General features: G+C 43.0%; 1 protein-coding gene and 1 pseudogene across 3 annotated transcripts in view; one reads left to right on the forward strand and one right to left on the reverse strand.

Annotated features, from left to right (window-relative positions):
* LOC135048735 (uncharacterized) overlaps positions 1-14,373 on the forward strand; it is a 1,076,079-nt gene that overhangs the window by 472,421 nt on the left and 589,285 nt on the right. The window lies entirely within an intron of this gene.
* Positions 3,395-3,513, reverse strand: LOC135052749 (5S ribosomal RNA; annotated as a pseudogene).

Consider the following 14,373-nt stretch of genomic DNA (forward strand, 5'->3'; position numbering starts at 1 on the left):
CTTACAGAAACCACCGACAAATCTAATAGTATTTGAATCTTGTTGCTTCTGTTTTTTGTTAAAGATTAGTTGTTCTCTGTTAATGGTCTGCACACTCCTACTGGCTTTCTTGATTGATGTATTACTATACCCTCTTTCACGTAATCGATTTGAAAGGTCTTTGCTTTGTGCCACAAAGTCCGAATCGTTGGAGCAGTTCCTTCTTAAACGTAAGAATTCTCCCTTTGGAATATTGTCTATAGTTGGAGGAAAGTGGGAACTGGTCTGGTGTAGCAGGGTATTAGATGATGTCTCTTTTCTATATAGTTTCGTTGCAATCATGTCATTTTCATCTTTATAAATGAGGACATCTAGGAATGGGAGTTCCTCCTGGCTTATCTGATGAGTAAGCCGAATATTGAGATCATTGTTGTTCAAGTGCTCAATAAATAGCAGTTGTGTCTCTATATCTCCTTCCCAGATCATCAGGATATCATCAATATACCTGACCCACATGATGATGTTGTCTGTAAAAGTGTCGTTACAGTCACTGAACACAAATTCCCTTTCCCACCACCCTAAAAAGATATTAGCATAGGTAGGGGCACACGCTGCCCCCATAGCTGTGCCCCTAACCTGCAGGTAGAGTCTGTTATTAAAGGTGAAAAGGTTATGATTCAGTATAAACCAGAGTAGGTCAGCCAAAAATGAATGAAAATTTTCCATGCCTTCTGTATGCATGAAATAGTTGACAGCATCTAGCCCCTTGCAGTGGTCAATTGATGTATATAATGCTTCCACGTCGAGGGAAACTAAGTATTGTTTTTTTTCAAGTTTGATATCGTGGATTTTTCGAAGGACATCAGTAGTGTCCTGAACAAAGGATGGGAGCCCCAAAACATGATGTCGTAGATGTAGGTCAACGAAAACACTGGCTTTTTCAGTGAGTGATCCTATTCCCGATACGATCGGTCTGCCAGGTGGCTTCTTGATGTTTTTATGTGTCTTGGGGAGCATATAGAACGTGGGAATGATCGGATGAGTTGTCTGAAGATAATGGTATTCAGAGGTAGTGATAGTACCCTCAGCGTGCGCATGAGTGAGAATTCTATTGTATTTGGTCTTAAAATTCTCCATGGGGTTGAGTACTATCCTTTGATAGCATAACTTATCTTCCAGTTGGCGGTATGCTTCCTGTAAGTACTGTTCTTGAGGCCATATCACCACGTTGCCCCCTTTATCAGATGGTTTGATCACGTCCTGCCAGGATTCAATTTCTCTTAGAGCCTTACGTTCTTTTCTGGATAGGTTGGAATTGTGCTGTCCTCTGTTTTTGTTGAGATGTATGCGATCAAACTCCTTTGATACTAATTTAGTAAAGATCTGCACCTCAGGGCTTGTCTGTTCTGTCGGAAAGAAAGAGGATTTTTTCTTACAGATGAATCTTGTACTGACCTCCCACTGTGTATCAGTTGTTGGTTGAGATTCAGATTCTAATTCCCTTAGGGCTGCCAATGCTTCTTGTTCCAGTCCCAGTAATTCTGGTGTATCACCATTCTCACACTCCTCCGTCTGGTTTGGTTGGATGGATGTTAATTCAGATGCCAGTCTTTTATTGTGAAATTTAGTGAGGAGTAATTTTCTGTTGAATAGTCTTAGATCTTTTTCCCACTGAAATCTATTGAATTGTTCGGTTGGGGAGTAAGAAAGACCCTTACTCAGGACTTGGATCTGGTTATCGTCTAGGATATGTGTAGAAAGGTTGATGATTTTAAGTTTAGAGGAAGTCTCTGGTGAGGCTGGAGAGTCCATAATTATCTCCTCCGTGTGTTCCGTGCCGGTTGTCTTCTGGGTGGTGGTAGATCCCACTGCTGTTGCGTTCTGCCTCTTCCTCCTCTTCCGACCCCGCCTTCTCTTTCGTTTATGTGATTTCTTGCTCCCCTCCCCCTTGGGGGATCCCCTAAAAAATGATGGTATTGTGTGGTGTTATCGCCCTGTTCTCTGGGGTTACTGGAAGACGGTCCAGTGGGGGTATACTCTGAGGAGTCCTCAGCCCCTGACGTATCAGCCTCTGATGAGGAATAGTGATCAAAGGATCTGGGAGGTCGTGGTTGCCAGGATGGTTTATTCCATTTAAATATTCTACCTGATGAAAAGTCCTTCTTATCCCTAGCAAATTTGTTCTTTTTCCTTTCGATAATAGTTTGTTCATATGTAAGGAGATCTTGTTTGTTTTTTTCAAAACAACGTTGAAATTGTTGGTCCTTCTCCCAAGGCTCTAATTTTTTACTCAATTCCTCCAGATCTCGTTCACATCCTTCCAACGTAAGGTGATTGTGTTTAATCAAAATGCCCATGAGATCCATAGAGCATTTTAAAAGAACATTGTCCCAATCCGTTTTGAGACTATCACTAGCCAAATTAAAGGTGGGAAATATCCTTGGTCTGAGGCCCCTTGGCACAATTTTATTTTTGAGGTAATTCTCTAATGTTGTGAGATCCCAATTGATGCGTATTTGTTTGTGTAGGATCTGTTTAAGCTGTATGAAGTCAGTTTCCCAATTAGTATGGGGTTCTGTGTCTACTATGTTGCTAGGAAAGATGTCCTCAAGATTCTCTTTATTCTTATGTCTGTAGGACAATTCCTGTTTTAGGTTGAAACTCATGTTAACTATATGTGGATCTTAATCCGTAAAGATGTGTACCAATAATACAGGTAGATACTCAGAATAACGTCCCCAGAGTATGGGAACATAAATTTGAAAAACGTAAAGAAATTATATATATCCGTGCTGGTGTTCCCTAGAAGACTATTGCTAGTCACTATGGTTATAGTCAGAAAAGGGGGGGTTTTGGGTTTGGGAATACCGCACAGGATCAAAAAAGAAGAAAAATATAATAAAAGCAGTAAATAAGATATTAGCTCCGAGAAAAACTGACTGATTAGACGGTAGTCTAAGATGAATCACCTTCTACCATCAGAATGAATCTCTATCGGCAGACAAAAATGGTGATTGTCAGCGGTGCTCCCAAAGGTCCAAACGTATTTGGATTTAGGAAAAGAAGAAAAAATTACCTTGGGTGGGAGCACTCATTCCCGGAGAGTTATTTGTAGATATGATGTCTGTATGAGTAGTAATGTGATAATGAAAAAATTAAAACATAACTTTTAATAATCTATATATAAAAGGCTAGGTACACTAATGGAGTTTACTGTAAAAGAATTTTTACTTTTGTTTTAAAAAACACAAGATACCCAATTTGATAATAAGATGGCTGTGAACTTTCTTAAGCCATACATAAAGTTAAATCTGCGAACATATTAATGGATTGTTACTGTGATAATTCAGTATCTGGCAAGCAAATGCCCATCCCTCCGTGGGTTCAGTGCAAACACCCATTCAATTCCACTGGAGACCCACAACACCTGGTATTCCCAAATGGTCTCCCACTGAAGTACTGACCAGGCCCAACACTGTATCGCCTCCAAGATCGGACGGGATTGGGCATACCCAGTGTGGTATGGTAGTGGGTGACGTATGGAAAAGGGCAGAGATTGCAACTGATTGCGGGATGTGTGTTATTGTGCCAGTTTTAGCCAAATACAATCCTCCTTAAAATTTGTTGACCGTCATTGCACCAATTTAGCGACCCAAACACATGGGTATGCAGAGGTTAAATCATATGGTCAACAAGAGTTGATAACATAAGCCTCTATTGTTTTTGTTCGTAGCGTGAGGCAAAACAAAAATAGTAGCCTATTATGATTTAAGGCATGTATAAAGAACAAACACAAAATTCCAATGAGCCAAGTGTCTGTTATTGTAGATTAAATCTGTCAGAAAAGCAAAAATTGAATAGTATCAACAATGGAAGGATTAGCTAAATTAGCACACAGATATATAGGTAGATGTGCTTCAAAGCAATATGTATTTTGCTGCAATAGGTTTTAGACAGTGCAAACCTATATTTTGCTGCAATAGGTTTAGACAGTGCAAACCATGAAAACTCGCATACCAGCAGCTGATATAACCAATACAATTGTTGCCATAAATTTAACATAAGCTGATACTTAGAAGCCAAATGTAAACTTTTTATATAGAGAAAGCACACATTGTTGCAGCTACCACTGCCCTGCACTGTGTTATAATTATATATTCAATTTACAATTTTAAAAGATACAAAACAGCCTAGACAATTTGCAGGCAAAAATTAGTGGCTAAATGCCACAAGTAATAGTGCAGTTAGTCATAGATAGCACCTATGATAAATTGTTGTGTGCTTGACAAAGAAAAGGACGGCTATTTTCCGTATATAAACCATGAGAAGCAGCTCAAATAATTATCAGACAAAGAATTGGCAACTGAATATCACGGGTAGCGGTGTAACTATTAGTGCACAACACCTATAGTTGGTGATTCTAAGCATGTGCTTGCACCTCAAAACCAGCAAAATGAGATTACCCAAATAAATATTGGGTTGATGGTGGTAGTGGGGGCAGTGAACAGGGGGGAAGGGGGAGAGAGGATACTTATGCCGTGCGCCTCCCCGTCCCGTCGAGTGCCGCCGAGCCGCCTATGTCCGTGCGGTGTGCAGGCTGGCCGTCTCGCCCGGTCTCCTGTCCTCCGTTGCTGGTCTGAGACTGGTCACGTGAGAGCGCTCTCCGTGACCCACAATCACGTACCCAACGTACGTTTCGCAGTCAATTTCCTTCCGCCTCACTTTGCTGGCGGAATCTAATAAAAAAAATTTAAAACATGTTTTTTTTTGTGTTTTTTTATTGCTAATAGCATATCTATTTATATTAGAAGGGATTATGTACTTGGTTTTTAAAAATAATTTTTTTTTTAACTGACTAAAATAGAGAGAGCATGGTTTTTAGTAGGAAAGGGGTGGGAATGGGTTAAAATCAAGAAAAAAAATGCGTGAGGTCCCCCCTCCTAAGCATAACCAGCCTCGGGCTCTTCGAGCCGGACCTGGTTGTAAAAATACGGGGGGGAAACGGACAGGGGATCCCCCCGTATTTTTACAACCAGTACCGGGCTCTGCATCCGGTCCTGGTGCAAAAAATACGGGGGACAAAAAGCGTAGGGGTCCCCCGTATTTTTTGTACTAGCACCGGGCTCCACTAGCTGGACAGATAATGCCACAGCCGGGGGACACTTTTATACCGGTCCCTGCGGCCGTGGCATTAAAACCCCAACTAGTCACCCCTGGCTGGGGTACCCTGGAGGAGTGGGGACCCCTTAAATCAAGGGGTCCCCCCCTCCAGCCACCCCAGGGCCAGGGGTGAAGCCCGAGTCTGTCCCCCCCATCCAAGGGCTGCGGATGAGGGGCTGATAGCCTTGTTGAAATGAAAGAATATTGTTTTTTTGCAGAAGAACTTCAAGTCCCAGCAAGCCTCCCCTGCAAGCTGGTACTTGGAGAACCACAAGTACCAGCATGCGGGGGGAAACGGGCCCGCTGGTACCTGTAGTTCTACTGCAAAAAAATACCCAAATAAAAACAGGACACGAACACCTTGAAAGTACAACTTTATTACATACATGCCGACACATACATTTATTATAGGTTTATTATAGATGGTACCTGGTGCCTACCCGGTTACGTAAGGTATAGCTCTGCTACGGACCGATGTTGGAGAGGGTGCGGGGAGGAGGGAACGTTCTTACACATTTGGTGGACATGCCCCAAGTTAGTAAAGTTTTGGGACGAGGTTTCCCACATCTTGCACGGGGTCCTTCAGGCCCCTATAGTTAAATCCCCTTGAGCATTTCTCCTAGGTTACCCGATAGAGGGCCTTGATGGTCCCACGGACAAACTCTCTACCCATATTTTAAATGCAGCCCGTTGTCTTGTAGTCATACAGTGGAAGCGTCTTGACCCCCCCTCGCGTCAGCAACTTATAAATAAAATTTGGTTCATCGCAGCAATGGAGAAAATTTTGGCCTACCTTCACAACTCTTCTCCTAGATTCTTCGCAATTTGGCACGACTGGTTTTTATATAACAATATTACACCACATGGCGCTTTCCCCTCTGGTTTTTCAGGCCTCTTGACCTGAATCTTCTATCATTACCTCACTCTCTGTCTGAGATAGCTGCTCACATCCCTCAGATTACTGCCCCCATTTACATTTCGGACCCGGACTGGGCCTCTGTTTATCTGTTTATTTGTTTTGTATTTTTTTGCTTCTTATTTATTTTTTAACTTTTTACTTTCTTGTTCTTGGCTCCTTTCTTCCGCTCTACCTTCCTTGTACCTTCTATATCTTCTTTTTTCTTTCTTACTATCTCCCTTTCCCTCCCTCTTCTGCTTCAACTTCTTGTCTACGAATGACTATCTTATACATTCGCACCCCTGCTTTAGGGTTAATTGTTGTTTTACTTCTGTTTTTGGCTACGTGCTCGGAGGGCCAATGTCCTTTCTTTTTCTAGACATGCACTGTTGCTTGACACTATGTGCCCAGATTAACCCATATCTAAGTGTTTTGCACTGTTTGACTTGTTTGAAGGTTATTACTAATCATTGTCGATGTATATTTGTCTCTGCATATGTACTGTATGTTAGAATTACAAATAAACGTAAAAAAAAAGCAGCAATGTCTCTCAAGAAGGAGAAAAAAAAAGCTTTAGAATAGAAGTCAACAGCACAGTTTAGTGATAAATAAACAGTATGTATAACTATTCATATGAGGTTAATAAAAGTGCATGGTGCTCTCAGCTGTGCTTGAGCCATCCAGATAGTGTCGGGTGACCGCTCTAAGGAGAGATCTCCTTCACAGTGGGCGGCCGGCTGGCTGTGGTGTTAAAGTGACACTTCTCCAGCATCCTGCTCGTAGCTCTGCAGGGAATCACTCATGCTGTGTAGTTGTGTGAGGCCAGTGATCTACTGTATGAAGCACTGTCGCAACGGAAGTGTTCAGGTCCCACTGGTGTGCTGACGTGCACTGCCTGTTGTAATGCATATTAGTAGCGGTGTACCTGGCAGAGAAGGAGGCGGGTGCACTCCTATTAGTATACATTGCAGTGGACGGTACACATCTGCCATGGCGCATACAAAGGGTAATTGTGGGTTGATGCGGCCTGTGCATCCACAGGGCATATGCGCTGTGTGCTGCACACCGTCCGCACCTCCCTAGTTATGGCCCTGTTTTTATCCCCTTTACTAGTACCATGGAGCTTTTACAAAATTTTAAGCCTGGGGGATTCCAGTCCACATGGTTGAGAATGATAATACAGTGCGATGGAGGTTGTGAAATTGTGTCAGTATATTCTTAGATATTCAATTCAATATATATGGTGACTTAGCTGACAGGGTTGGCCAGTATCCTTGTAAAAAAAGCAGCCTTCTCCTGAATTCCAGAAGCTGCTCCCGTGTCCTTTGCAAAGTCCACAGTAAGCTTTGAACAGCTGGCATTCGAGTACCAACAGTTTTTACTTACAGTGGCTACCTGGGGGAGTTTCACCCCAATAAGAAAATGTAGCTTCCAAGTTATCATAATGAATATGTAATTGTCCTGGGGGGGGGGGGAGGGGGGGGAGCTTACTAGACTTGATTGCGCTACCCACAGTAAAGGGGAGCATACCATTCCTGGAAATGTCACTACCCAGCAGCATTATGTCAATGGACAGTATTCAGTATTCAGAATTAGCACTTAATCCAACCAGGAAGTGACACTATATTGACATAAGCTGGTAGAGGATGAAAGGCTGGAGCAAAGGTCCCCTTGGATTTAACAATTCTGTAATGAATTAACATTGGAGTTGTGGCTTCAGCTAGGTACAGCAAACATACCAGCAGTAGGGATACGCATACACTTCCCTTCCAGCAACCAGTATTAGCAGAATTCCCACAGGCAGCTCACTCCATCAGGAACTAACTGTGGTTCAGTGATCCAAGTGTACGCACACCAGAGTGGGCTGACTGGCAGTTGTTCCCTACCACACTGATAGATGGTTTGTCGCCAAGGGACCAGGATCATCAAGATCATCTACGCAAATACATCTGCTCTGTACAACAAACATCTGCATCCAGCTTGTGCTGGTAAGAAATTAGAATTCTGCTCTTACTACAGTGTGAAGGAGAAACAAGAACTGTTAGGGGGTGGAAGGCACTTTGCGTGTCTCTGATCCTTCCTGGAATTTATCTGCATATAGTTTCATACATTCTCTTATGTTTAGTTACTGTTTACACTGTTACTACTGTGCTATGCCGGTATATTAACTGTGCTGCCGCTATATTAACTGTGCTGCTGTAAACATAAACCTTTGTTAAGGTGAGTCTGCTTGATTGCAGACAAAAATGGCACACATAAACCCTGTACAGTATATAAGCAATAAATCCTGCATAAGCAACCTACTGAAGATCAAAAAAGTAAAAAAAAAATTAAAGAAACTGACTCGGCTTGTAAGGGGAGTTTACCTGTGTACAGTGTCTGGGCGAGCCCCCCTTGTGCTGTGGCAGAATCAACTGTGTATGGATATACATCACTGGAGTCTCTTCTGAGGTGTCCGCGGTCAACGTACTAGGTAAGTATATTGAATGGGCGCAGGTTGTGGGGTTTGGGCCCCCGTGTGCACTGAACTGCCTGCACCCATTATAGCTATGCCGTTGACTAATTGAATACACTGAGGTAGATAGTGTTTCTACCAATGATCAGAGATGGCAAAAGGGTTATTTCAGGAAAGTAAACCCTTTAGAGGTGATTTTAAAAACTAAAAAAAGCAGCATTTTTCATTTGTCCCAACTACCACACACATATAGGCACAAGCTACAATTATCGCTTGGAAATTGCCCATTGGAAAATCGATCCTTTCCTACTTTTCTTTTACTGTGGAGGCGGCCGAACGGGGGCGTGTCAGGGGCGTGATCACGTCCTCTTCGCTATCAAGCAGAAATTGTGATATGATTGCAATTTCTGCTTGTTGAATGGGGGGAGGCGGCGTCAGCATACCGGGCTGCATTGCCTAGCGATGGACGGCCCCCAGCATGCTAGGAAAAGGATAGCAAATTCTGCTAATTAGCAGAATTTCTATCCTTACTGAATTAGGCCCTAAATGCCATCTTGACCCTTTGTAATAATGGGTTCGGTATGGATTTCCCGACAGCGGCATCCCGCCCACCAAAATTAGTTCATAGTAGGCTACAAAATAATTTGTGAGAAGTCAGCTGCTAAGGGGCGTACAGATGTGTCTTCATAAATCTAGCCTTAATATGCTATGCAGTATGAGATGCCTGCTGCCAGTCAGAGCTGGATTAAGGCTATAGGGGGCCCAGATCACTTAAGACAGGGTGGCCCTAAAGTCAAAAGTTAAAATCATTGCGTGGTAAATATTAAAGATTATTTGTCAAATATTATAGTTAATGCAAAAGAAGAAACCGGCACTCTAAACAGCGGTTTATTGACAATATACAATGGGGGTAATTCAGACCTGATCGCTCGCTAGCTGTTTTTTGCAGTCCTGCGTTCACATAGACGCCGCCCTCTGGGGAGTGTATTTTAGCTATGCAAGTGTGCAATCGCATGTGCAGCCCAGCGGTACAAAAAGATTTTGTGCAGTTTCTGAGTAGCCCAGGACTTACTCAGCCACTGCGACCACTTCACCAGCGCCGGTATGGTGGTCGCCTGGAGCCCGGCCGCCGGCAACCTGAAGACCACCCCTTATTACTACAGACACTATATACATAAGGACCCATTTATCAACGAGTTTTACCTATTTAATTCTTGTTGCATATGGTAAATGGTGCTCCAGCCAATCAGCTCCCAACTGTCATTTTTCAAACACTTGATAGGAGCTGAACACATGACAGTTACAATAGTAACCTGTGCCGAGCGCAGCGGTAGGGGAGCGAGGCATGTTGCCCGCAGCATGGCGAGCGAAGCAAGCCATGAAAGGGGACGTGATACCCTAATTGGGGTTCCTGGTCATGTTACGGAAAAAATGACACCAAAAACAGTTCAAAACGCCATGTCGACCTTTTCATGTGTCGACCTGTGCAGTGTCGACCATTTTTATGTGTCGACTATTTGTCCATTTCGACCATGTTAATGTCGACCAAAAGTGGTCGACCTAATGACTGTCAACCTTAACATAGTCGACCATTCATACCAGAACCCATAACTTTTCCCTATTTTGTGACATATCAGTATGTGAACTGGCTAACCATGTCATGCGTACTCCTATCGCCTGAGACAGCTTGATGATGCTGTAACTTAATCCTTACCAGCCACCATGGCCACTATTGCCAAGGCAGGTGAATTTGCTAAATCACCTGGAATCTTTTATTGATAAATACCAGCGATTGCCAATGTTAAGCCGCAACAGAAAGTCATTGTTGTCATCACTTTGTAATACAAATGGCCATTTAGTACATATACTGAAATTGCTAAAATATAAGGACTGTTTAGTTTCTAATCTTAAAATGTGATGAATAAACTAATGCCATAACCTTCAATATATCTATGTAGCATAATGTCACAAATACTTTTGACTTTAATTTAATCTCCGGACTCTTTACAAATGCATCATCTGCAGAGTTGCTTAGAAGAGGCATTACACTGAAAAATCATTTTATGTTTATACAGTTTATTTGAAAAGTCTTCTCTTCCTGAGTAAATACAAGAGCGCTCATATACAGGAGAGAGACTTCTTAATAATTTAGCAGAATTGAATTTGTTGCAAAAAATAACAGAAAATAGCAAAAACAAACCTACTTTAATATTATTTTATTTCAGTTTACTGCTTGTTGAACTCCTACACAGTTAACATACCTCCCAACTGTCCTGATTTTGATGGGAAGCTGTTCCACCCTCCCGACTGTATTGTCTTGAACTGCAAAAACCAGGCTTTGAAATAAAAGCTAACTGGACAGTGTGTGGTCCAGCATATTGACTGGGCATGACCCCATGATGTATGATGTAGTGTTTAAAGAAGAATTCACTACTGTGCATACTCATGTCTTCCTGTTCTCCAGGGAGACTTCATGCCCTACCCCAAGATGGCCAGCGAGATCTCTACTGAGAATGTGCGGGAGCCATCTTAAAACTGTGTTAGACTGTGTTAGGGCATCACAGTGGGCATCACAGTGGAAGACACGTCTTCCATTTACCTCCAGAGAGACCTGCAATTACCTTCAATCCACAACAAATCCAGTGTTCCTGCACCACTACCCAGTACCTACATACAGTCACCAGCTGTTCAGCTGTATGACATCCTGCTCCACTACATGAGAACCAGTATGTAATAGTGAGTATGGCTGTACCTGCTATCTTTCAATAAACCAACCCCACTGGTTAAGTAACTGGGCTGTTCATAGTTTGAGTCATCTCATTTGTGCACTAACTGGGATTCGGTCATGTGATCGGTTCTCGGGATCCCAGCGGTCACCATGCCGACCCGGGATCCCCACCACTGGTCACTCAGACCCAGCCCATCTAACTATGGATGCTACTTTTGAATGTTTTGATGAACATACAGTAATGTATTCTGTTAAACATCAGCTGTATCAGAATATCTTTGGTAAAGAAGGAGTTACTCATTATATGATAAAGGTTGCAGGATTCAGGATTTTCACAAAGAAAAAGCGATTAAACTGACAGTAGACGGCCTTATGATGTATCGTGGTGGCAGTGTTCCCTGACCGCAAATCACATTTGGTGATAGTGTAGAGTTAAAGGAGCAGTGACTTCTGAAAGATTACTTTTTACCTGGTTTTCACAGTTTATTACCATTTTTTACTTTTTTTTCCTGCTCTTAACTGTAAATATTGAATGCTGACATTTGGAATACTGTATAGGAAGGTTTTTACTTTTTGTTGAGCCATTTAACATATTGGTACAGTTGTTTTATTTTATGAAGAATACATGCAACTCCCAGAGATCTGGATATTTATAGGAAGCAGAGTGCTGAATTGTTTGTTTCCTGAGGCTATAAGCAGCAAAGTTGGGGGTTGAGGTACTGAAATCAGCAGGTTTAATTCTCCAGTTAACATCTGTTTTGAATGTTCAATATTTTCATACAAAGGAAATCCAAAAGTGTTCCCTCCAATGGTACATTATCTTTTACCTTGAATAGAAGCAGAATCTTCTGACAGAGCTCCACAAGAGTTGTTGAAGTTGGCGTTTCTATAATGGTGGCGGTGCACATGGGCCCCTGGGTCATGGGGGGGGGGGGCACACACGCACCCATTGCACCCATTTTAACACTTACCTTTCTGGAGTCCAGTGCCGGGACCTGCAATCGCGGCGGAAATCACTGCCAAAATGGCCGCCGCGCATGCGCGGTATCCAAATTGGTCTCCGGATCATGGCGGGCACCATGTTTCCGAAGACCTGCGCATGCGCAGTGGACTCCGGCACAATGCCGAAGTCTACAGCGCCGTACATAGGAGGGGGTCCACCAGGGGGTGCACACAGGTCCCCTCCTCTGTAGAAACGCCCCTGAGTCATCAGATATGAAAGTGACAGCTGAGTGGTTCATCCTGGTGCAAGGTGCAACCAAATGCTGATTTCGGTGCATACTCCCCTATCAAAATAGTTTTTCTCTTACACAGTTGCTCTAATCCTCCAAAACCTGCATGGTGCAAGAAATGGTAACTTCTGTTTCTGTTCAAGCATTGGTTGCAGGTAAGAGGAGTCGTCTAAGGAGTATACTGTATTTACTAAAGCTTGGGTTTATAGAGGTGGAGGTGTTGCCCGTAGACGTTTGTCTTTTTTTAACTCCATAGCTACCAGACATTGGAATCCAATTCCTGGAAATACTTTGCTGCAGTTACCTGTAACAAACATATAGCAGCGACAAATAGTAATACAGTTAGGTTTGGTACTGAATACGGACAAGTACATTGCAGACATAATTCTGGCACCACTGTTCCAAACTTGATAAAATGTTTAAAATCCTACCTAAAGCATTTTAACACTGTTGGCAGTGTAACTATACACTACTGTTCAGTTTGTTTACATGTATGTTGCCAGCAGTATTAAAATGCTTTAATTAGCATTTTAATTAGTTCAACATGGTGATGTTAGATATCAAGCATCAGGGATACATACAATGCCGCTGTCACTATCCCGTCTTCTGAAATCCCGGCGGCAAGGCAGCAAATCCCCTTGCGGACTAGCTGCGCACGCCACACATCGCACCTGGTGGCTCGCTAAGATCACCACAAGTTCTATTCCCACTTGGGTGGTGCCGTGGATCCACCAACCCATTGGGAATTCCGGGCCATTTTTGGATTCCAGCTGTCAGTTTATCGGTGGGTGTTGGGATTCCAGCGTCGGTCTCCTAAACACTGGGATCCTGACAGCCGGTAAACTGACTACATCCCAAGCATGACATTCTTTTTCAATAAAGAAACAATTATATTTGGACTTACAAACTCAAGTGTAAATGCCTTTGTCATGAAGGATCCAGGGTCAAAACTCACATTTCTAAACTACCCAGCACAGTGCCTAGTGATAGCAGACACGTTTCATTGGCTATAAATAAAAATAGATATGTAAAGGAAACCATTTTTTTTTGTGCAAAAAATTATGTACCTAATGGTTACCGGTCAAATGTACTGGGGTAACGCATTATGGGGTATATTCAATTAAAGTCGGGTCCATTCCGACATGTATTTGTCGGAATGGATCCGACAACCCATATTCAATCCCATCTAAAATTCGACTTTTTCAAGTCGAATTAAGATGGGACCCAGAGGAGGAGAGGGGGGACAGCCGGCAGCAGCCAGAGGAGATCAGCGCTGATCTCCCTTTATGCCCGCTGGCTGTCCCCCCGTCTCCCTGCGGCTCCTCCCCCCCTCTCACCTCTTCTGGGTCCATCTCATTCCGACATCATTTTGATGTCGGATTGAGATGGTCGAAAACGGGGCCAAAACCTGTCGGATTTGGCCCCGTTTTCGACATCAACACGTGGATCGGCAGCTATTCCGCCGATCCACGTGCTTTTCGACAAGTCGAATGCCTCGACAAGTCGAAAAGCTTTGATTAGGTCGAATCAGGATTCGACCTTAAAAACTCGAAAACTGCAGTCTTTTCGACAGACGTCAGTTTTCAACTGCAATTGAATATACCCCTATGTATGACTTGGGTGCCGTTCCTGTGACTTAATTCTCTAATGATCAGCCCTCAGACATATCCTTTTACAAAAAAAGTCTCAAATTTAGCGATTTTGACAAATTGCCGTTCTTGCTTTGTGTTCATACTTCGTTTAATAACCATATTCCTTTTCAATAATGTATTTAAAAACTCTGTTCCACTACCTGCTTTAATTCTTGTAAGGTAAACCGCGGGTGGTGGTGGTGGGAGGGGATAGTTAGGTTTAGGCTATGGGAAGGGGGGTGGGGGGATGTGGTAGGCACCACCGAGAAGGGTTAGAGTTATGCTGCAGT

This window comes from Pseudophryne corroboree, chromosome 2 (genome assembly GCF_028390025.1).
Source record: "Pseudophryne corroboree isolate aPseCor3 chromosome 2, aPseCor3.hap2, whole genome shotgun sequence".
NCBI lineage: Eukaryota > Metazoa > Chordata > Amphibia > Anura > Myobatrachidae > Pseudophryne > Pseudophryne corroboree.